This window comes from Orycteropus afer, unplaced genomic scaffold (assembly GCF_000298275.1).
Source record: "Orycteropus afer afer isolate SDZICR_OR568_19922 unplaced genomic scaffold, OryAfe1.0 scaffold00066, whole genome shotgun sequence".
NCBI classification, from domain to species: domain Eukaryota; kingdom Metazoa; phylum Chordata; class Mammalia; order Tubulidentata; family Orycteropodidae; genus Orycteropus; species Orycteropus afer.
In genome coordinates, this window is record NW_006921653.1 from 6,872,187 (window position 1) to 6,880,019 (window position 7,833).

The following is a 7,833-nucleotide window of genomic DNA, read 5'->3' on the forward strand; positions in this document are numbered from 1 at the left end:
ATATATATATATATAAAGCCATGGATATTTCTTCCAGTATCTTAGTTCTGTCATGAATCCAGTCACTTAAATTTGTGCCCTTATATAAATGTCCAGAAATCAGGTCAACTGCTCAGATTTTCCATGAGTATACAAATCCCCAAGGAGCTCTGGTGGTTTAGTAGTTAAAGCATTTGGCTGCTAACCAAAAAAGGTCTATGGTTCGAACCCACCAGCTGATCTGTGGAAGAAAGATGAGGCAGTCTGCTTCTGTAGAGATTTACAGCCTTGGAAACTCTATGGGGGTCACTGAGTTAGAATTGACTCGATGGCAGAGGGTTTGGTATACAAATTCCTTTGTATGGCAGATCCTGTGTGCAGATGAACCACTTGAACAGATTTTGAGTATGGGCCAACTATACTTTGTGTCTACCCTTTTTTCTTCCCTTCCACAGAAAAGAGTAGACAACGAGTTTTACCTGCTTGTCACAATATTTGATGAAAATAAAAGTTATCTCTTGGATGAAAATATCAGAATATATACTACAAAGCCTGAAAATGTGGATAAAGAGGACTCAGACTTCCAAGAATCTAACAAGATGTACTGTAAGGGGAACTTAATTTATAAATAAATGAATTAAGTAATTATGTAATTTAATTCTGCCTAAAGAATTACAGATTGTTTCAGAGTGGTTTATATGTTCCCCCAAATGGTTGGTTAACACATTTCATGTTTCCTTTAAATATTTTTCCAATAAAATATTCTCTACTAGGGTGGATATTTTGCATTCAATTTACTAAGTATTTTCCAACGTCTCTTTGGTATAAACTATTGCTCAATGTGAGACAGAAAAGTGTCATATTTCTCTGCTGCTACATTTAGTGATGGGGGTGTTGTGGGATATTTATTGAGTTGGTTTATTGGTTGGTTGGTTAGTTTTGAAGATTGTACCGGGTACTGGTAAAAGTGTCAGTCTAGAATCTGAAGACTTTGGTTCCGATCCTAACAGTTCCATTCATTAGCTGAATGACACTGGGCATGTGACACTGCCTCTCTGCCCTTGGCTCCTTCAACCCTGTGTTGAATCAGATGATCTAGTGAAAGTACCATCTACTCGACCATTCTCTAGTTCTCTAATGTCATTGCAGCCTTTCAATGGAATGACTAAGTAGCAAAAGAGACAAGGGAAATTGTAAATATTTGCTGCCAGAGTCTTACATGAATGAATGGTTTTATGATTAGTGCTTTGTTAGATTTCAAAAGATACCAATCACCAGTAAAATAAATACTCTTTTTCTGTCCCAAATATCTTGGAGCCATAAATGGATACACGTATGGAAACCTGCCTGCACTGGATATGTGTGTGAGAGATAATGTGTCATGGCACGTTCTTAGTGTGGGATTGGAGTCAAATTTATATGGGATGTATTTTTCAGGAAACACTTTCACTTCCTTAGGATCAGGGATGGACACAGTTACTGTGTTTCCCCACATCTCCAAAACACTTTTTATGATACCTGATTCTACAAGTAAGTGATGAATCTTCTCTTTCAGCCTGAAACATGTCCTACAGATCCATAAGCATGGTCTTTATATGCATCCAGTATTGTTTGTGTACAGAAAAGAAAACTGAAATCTGATACAAACAGTGCTTGAAAATCTCCCTATTCTCTGCTCTATTTATGACTCTATTTAGTTTATAGTATGTCCTTTTCCTCTAAACATAATCTCCTCAGACTCTCCCAGTTCTCTTTTCCTGGCTTCCAGGCTCTAACTCAACCCATACTCCTCAAAAGCAGTAAATAAGTTTCGACGCATTTTCACTTATGTTGCAGCACTGAACAAAACTTACACTCTGTTGAAAGTCAAAGCAAAGAGCTTCATTGGTGGGTTGGGAAAGCTCAAGCCAGGCAACACAATGAGAGACTACAAAGTGTTCCAACATTTTGAGGGAAAGGTGAGGTTTTCATACAGAAAATGGGGAAGGTAGTATATGACCACAATCATGAGGACTTGCGATTACATGTGGTTACAAGACAGTACCAAAAACTAAGTGCACGGCCTTGAGTCTTTTCTGACTCATAGCAACCCTAAGGACAGAGCAGAACTGCCCCATAGGGTTTCCAAGGAAGCAGACTGTTGCATCTTTGTCCTGTGGAAAGCTGGTGAGTCCAAAGCACTAACCTTCTGGTTAGCAAACAAATGCTTTAACCAATGCACCACCAGAGCTCCTTGCAAGACAACAGCAAGTTAAAATCTTGTAAGGTTAGCTCATTTATTTTCTAACATAGATTTCTTGGAATTAACCTAGCAAGTGATTCTCTGAAATATCTATATATACGGTCTTCCTGGGGAATACTGTGCAACCATTCTCCCACTATTATCCTGATAAACATTTCCTGCCAAATATTTCTCCATAAACTGCATTCTTGCCTTTTCTATTGTTTACTGAGGGTGGTTAAAGTTTTATAAGAAGTGACATGTCATAAGGCTGTAAATCACAAGCTCCCTTCTTGGGAAGACAGAAAAGATTTAGGACAAGCTAAAGATTAATTTTAGAAATGGAGCTTTGATTCAGACCTAGGTCAGCCATTTTCAATCATGAAAAGCACTTTAGTTTTGGGATGCTGTCACACACTTGTTTTCACTCTACCATATTTTACATTTCTTAACCCTTTTTCCATTTGTTTCCCAGGCCTCCTTCCTGCTTCCACCTTTGCCTGCTTCCTTATGGCTTCCTCTCTCCACTACTCTCCTCACTGAATTTTACTCATTACTTCTGGGTAAGTATTTTAACTTAAGGGAGGCTGATCCTTGAAAGCAAAATGGAAACAAAGACACCTCAAATCTAAAAATTGTGTGGATCAAAGGGGACCTTCTTACCTTCTGAGCTTAATGTTCTCATTTGTAAAATAGAAATTATATTAATGTATAACTCACAGAAAGGAATAGACAAGATCAAGAAAGATCAATATAGTATAGTGAAATACAAGGCATGTATTAGACTTTCAAGAAAATGTTAGTTCCTTCTTTTATCCTGCAGATCCATATACACACACACAAATCAGTTCAACTTGTTTGTCACAAATGAAATACTGGCTACAAAATAAACTAAGCATTCTAAAAATACCATGGGTTGGTATGTTGCTGTTGTTGTTATGTGCCATCAAGTCGGCCCCTACTGTTAGCGAGCCCTCCTTGGGTTGCTGAGGCAGTATCACTATGGAAGTAGATTGCCCAACCTTCCTTCTGAGGAGTGGCTGGTGGGTTTAAACCACCAGCCTTCTGGTTAGCAGTCAAGTGCCTTAGGCACTATGCTACCAGAGCTCCTATGGGTTGGCATAGTGATTCTCAAATATTTTATTTGATGGAATTGTCTACATTTCAAAAATTTTTATTTTAACTTTTAAACGGGCAATAACTGTGATTAAGGGAAATTGAAGGAGAAGGAGAAAGAACCTATTCTCTAATTCTTTCTTTTCTCTGCTCTAGAGAATGCATGCACACACACACACTCACACACACACCCCAACCAGTTGTCAGCAAGTCTGTGCTGAATCATGGCAACTCCAACTCACAGCAACCCCCTGTGTGCAGAACAGAATTGCTCCACAGGGTTTTTAAGGCTTTAGCTTTTTGAAAGCAGATTACCAGGCCTTTCTTTTGAGGTACCTCTGGGTAGAATCAAGTGGTCAAGAGCGTAACCATTTGCACCCAGAGAATGCACACACACACAGGAGCAAGTTTTTGCCTGTCTCCACCCACTTCTTCCTCTCCTTTCCCCTGTACATGTTTTCCAAAACTTAAAAATTGCCTTCTTCATGCTTTTTCCTAAATGAGATCAGCTGCAGCAAACCTAGAGATGCCTCTAACGTGACAAGGACTGTGCCAGTCTGTGCAAGAATAATGTCATTCTAAAAAAATCATCTTTCACAAACTTTCTCAGTCAAGAAGTTTTGTTTCCTTGTCAGTCTTCTTAAGTTTTACTGTCCACAAAAAGAAACAGAGATAACAGAATTACAAACAGACCTGAAAAAGACTATTTGTATTGATGAAGGAAGCAGAAAGAAGTAGCATCAGAATCTAATGGGCATAAAATTACCAAAGTGAAAAGAAAACTGGAATTTACTTGATTGTTTTTGTTCTTATGTGCTCGTCATTTTTTGTCATTGTTGTCATTGTTTTTGGCTTTTAACGTGTAAGTCTGATTCCTGTCAACTTCCTTTCACTATCTCCACTGCTACCATGCTGATCCAAGTCACCATCATCTCTCATAGATAATTTTAACAGCTTCCTAAGAGGTCTCCCAGGAGACAATGGTTGTTCAATAGACTTATTGCCTTCCATGAAGGAGACCTGGGCTCAATTTCCAGCCAATCAAACCTCAAACACACTCACCACCCGTCTGTCAGGGAAGCTTGCATGTTGCTATGATGCTGAACAGGTTTCAGTGGAGCTTCCATACTATAATGGACCAGGAAGAAAGATTTGGTATTTACTTCCAAAAAATCAGCCAATGAAAACCCTATGGATCACAATGGTACAATACCATTGTGCATGGGGATGTCATGGGTCAGAGGCCGAATCTACAGCAGCTAATTGTTACAACCACAGGTCTCCCTGCATCACCATTGACCCCTTTGGTCTATTTTCAGCACAATTGACAGAGTGTTCTTATGTCACTCCTCTACTCAAGATTTCACAATGGCTCTCTACTTCATATAGTAAGAGCTACAGTCTTTACATTGGCCCACAAGACCCTTCATGATAGTCCCTCCACTCCCCACTGTTCTTGTCTCTTAGTACTCTAACCTTTACTCAATCTATTCCAGACACACAGGCCTAATGGATATTCCACCAAACAGGCCTCAGCTTGCTTCCACCTGTCCTTCACCAAGCACTGCTGCACCTGTTTCCTCTGCCTGGATTACTCTTCCCCCAGATAGTTACTGCTCTCCTCTCTGGAGTTTTTGCCCAAATGTCACCATCCCAACATGACCACCCTGATCATCTATATGGTTCATTGCTCCCTGCAACACTCCACACCCAGAATTCTTCATCTTTTTTACACTGTTCTACTTTTTCCTTTTGTGAAAATTATAGAACAATATTGTTAATATTGCACACAAGTAAGATCTTACTGAAGATAATTCAAAAACATTTGCAGCAGTATATTGACAGAGAACTTCCAGAGGTGCAAGCTGGATTCAGAAGAGGACGTAGAACAAGGGATATCATAGCTGCTGTCAGATGGATCTTGGCTCAAGGCAAAGGATACCAGAAAGATGTCTACTTTGTTTTATTGACTATGCAAAGGCATTCGATTGTGTGGATCATGATAAATTATGGATAACATTGAGAAGAATGGGAATTCCCAAGCACTTGATTGTACTCATGAGGAACCTGTACTGTGACCAGGAAGTTGTCATTTGAATGGAACAAGGGGACTCTGGGTGGTTTAAAATCAGGAAGGGAGTGCATCAGGGTTGTATCCTTTTCCCATACTTATTCAATCTATATGCTGGGCAAATCATCCGAGAAGCTGGACTATATGAAGAAAAACGTGACATCAGGATTGTAGGAAGAATCATTAACAACTGAGATACCCAGATGATATAACTTTGCTTGCTGAAAGTGAGGATGACTTGAGACACTTACTGATGAAGGTTGAAGAATATAGTCTGCAGTATGGATTACATCTCAATATAAAGAAAACAAAAATCCTCACAACTGGACCAATAAGCAGCATCACAATAAATGGAGAGAAGATTGAGATTGTCAAAGAATTCACATTGCTTGGTTCTACAATCGATGGCAATGGAAGCAGGAGTCAGGACATTAGACGATGTGTAGCATTGGGAAAGTCAACCACGAAGGAAGTGTTTCGAGTGCTGAGGAGCAAGGATGTCTCCTTGAGGACTAAGGTGCACCTGACAGGAGCCATGATATTTCCAATTGCCTCATATGCATGTGAGAGCTGGACACTGAATAAGGAAGACCGAAAAAGAGTTGATTCTTTCGAGTTGTGGTGCTGGCGAAGAATGCTGAAAGTACCATGGACTTCTAAAAGAATTAACAGATCTGACCTGGAGGAAGTGCACCCGAAATGCTCCTTGGAAGCAAGAATGGCCCGATTTCGTCTCACCTACTTTGTTTGGTCATGTTGTCAGAAGGGACCATGCCTGGAGAAGGATGTCGTGCTTGATAGGGTGGAGGGTCGACGAAAGAGGGGAAGGCCTTCAACGAGATGGATTGACAAGGTGGCTGCGATGATGGACTCAAGTATAGCAGGGATCATGGAGCTGGTGTGGGATCGGGCAGTGTTTCGTTCTGCTGTGCATGGGGTCGCTATGAGTCGGAAATGACTCCACGGCACCTAAAAACAACAACAACTTCTTTCTTTTATCCACATATCACCTTCCATCATGCTACAAGAATTACACAATGTATCGATTGTCTCTCTCCACTTCATACCACAATATAAACTCTGAGGACAAGGATTTTTGACTGTTTTATTCATTGATGTTTCTCAAATGCCTAAAAATATGCCTAACACATAGAAAATGCCCAATAACTATTTGCTGAGCTAATGAAAGAACGAATGAATGAGTTTGCTTACATTTCTCTTTCTGGTTCCTATCTTATGGATTGCTTTACAGAGAAAAAAATCTGAATGCAAAGGTTTAAGCATTTTTTTTTTTTCATCTTTAGGAATTTTCAGTGTGGTTTGTATGACAGTGGAGCACTATCAAGGAGGCATGAAACATGAACCAAGTGAGGCATTGTCCAAAGGAGAACCCAAGCCAAACACGCTACCAGGAAGTAAAAATCGTCTATATTGCAGTTGAGGAAATCACATGGGATTACTGTGGGAAGAACAACTGCACCACTTAAAAGGAAAGAAATATAGTGAAAACTCCAATTTCTAATTGTGAAAGATTCTTCTGTAGCCCTCCCACCTTTTTTTTTTTTTATGGTGTATATGTGTGTTGTTGTTAGTGGTGGTGGTGTGTGTGTTTACAATACACTCAGTTATAAATGACCTCAAAATTTGTGTGATCAGTGTATGTGTGTGTTTGTGTGTGATGGGTGTATGTGTGTTTATGATACATTCATTTATAAAAACTTCAAATTTTATGTGTGTTTGATATTGTTTTAATGCATTTTATTGAAATATAATTTATGTAGAGTGAAATACACAAAACTAAAGTGACATGGGTCAGTGCTTTTTTTTTTTTGCAGTGTTCCCTCCTCTCCCTTGCCACCCCTGGCAACCAACAAAGAAAGTTTCCCTCCATATATAAACCTTTCCTTGACCCTCTGCAACAATGAACTAACACTGTATTTGTCCTTCTATGATTGACTTATTTCACTCAGCATAATGTCCTCCAAGTTCATCTATATTATGCGGTGTTTTGCAGACTCTACATTATTCTTTAGACTACATAGCATTCTGTTAATGTATATGTACCATAGTTTGGTCATCCACTCTTCCGCTATAAATCTTAGAAGTAAGTCCCTTGCCAGATATGTAATTATCAACAAATATGAATTTGTTGCTGTCATTTTTGTTATGTGCTTTTTTTGTGGCATCAATTTCTTTGTTCCATATAATTTTCTATGTTGAACTCATTTTGTTTATGAATTGTGTTATCACTTCCTTCATTGCTATTGTTTTAGTATTTGATGAATATTTATGCTGGTCCTCTTTTTTCATGTGAAGGTTTATCATTTTTCTTTGAAGTTACCCTGTGATTTATAGTCTTCTCCCCAAGTTTAGAACAGTCCGTTCTATCTTGTGGTGTCTTGACTTCCCTACCATCCAGAAGTTCTGTAATGACACATTTTTTTTT

The 7,833-nt window shown here is 39.1% G+C and overlaps 1 pseudogene; it reads left to right on the forward strand.

Annotated features, from left to right (window-relative positions):
* The window catches only part of LOC103196468, an 81,954-nt pseudogene that overhangs the window by 49,636 nt on the left and 24,485 nt on the right, over positions 1-7,833 (forward strand).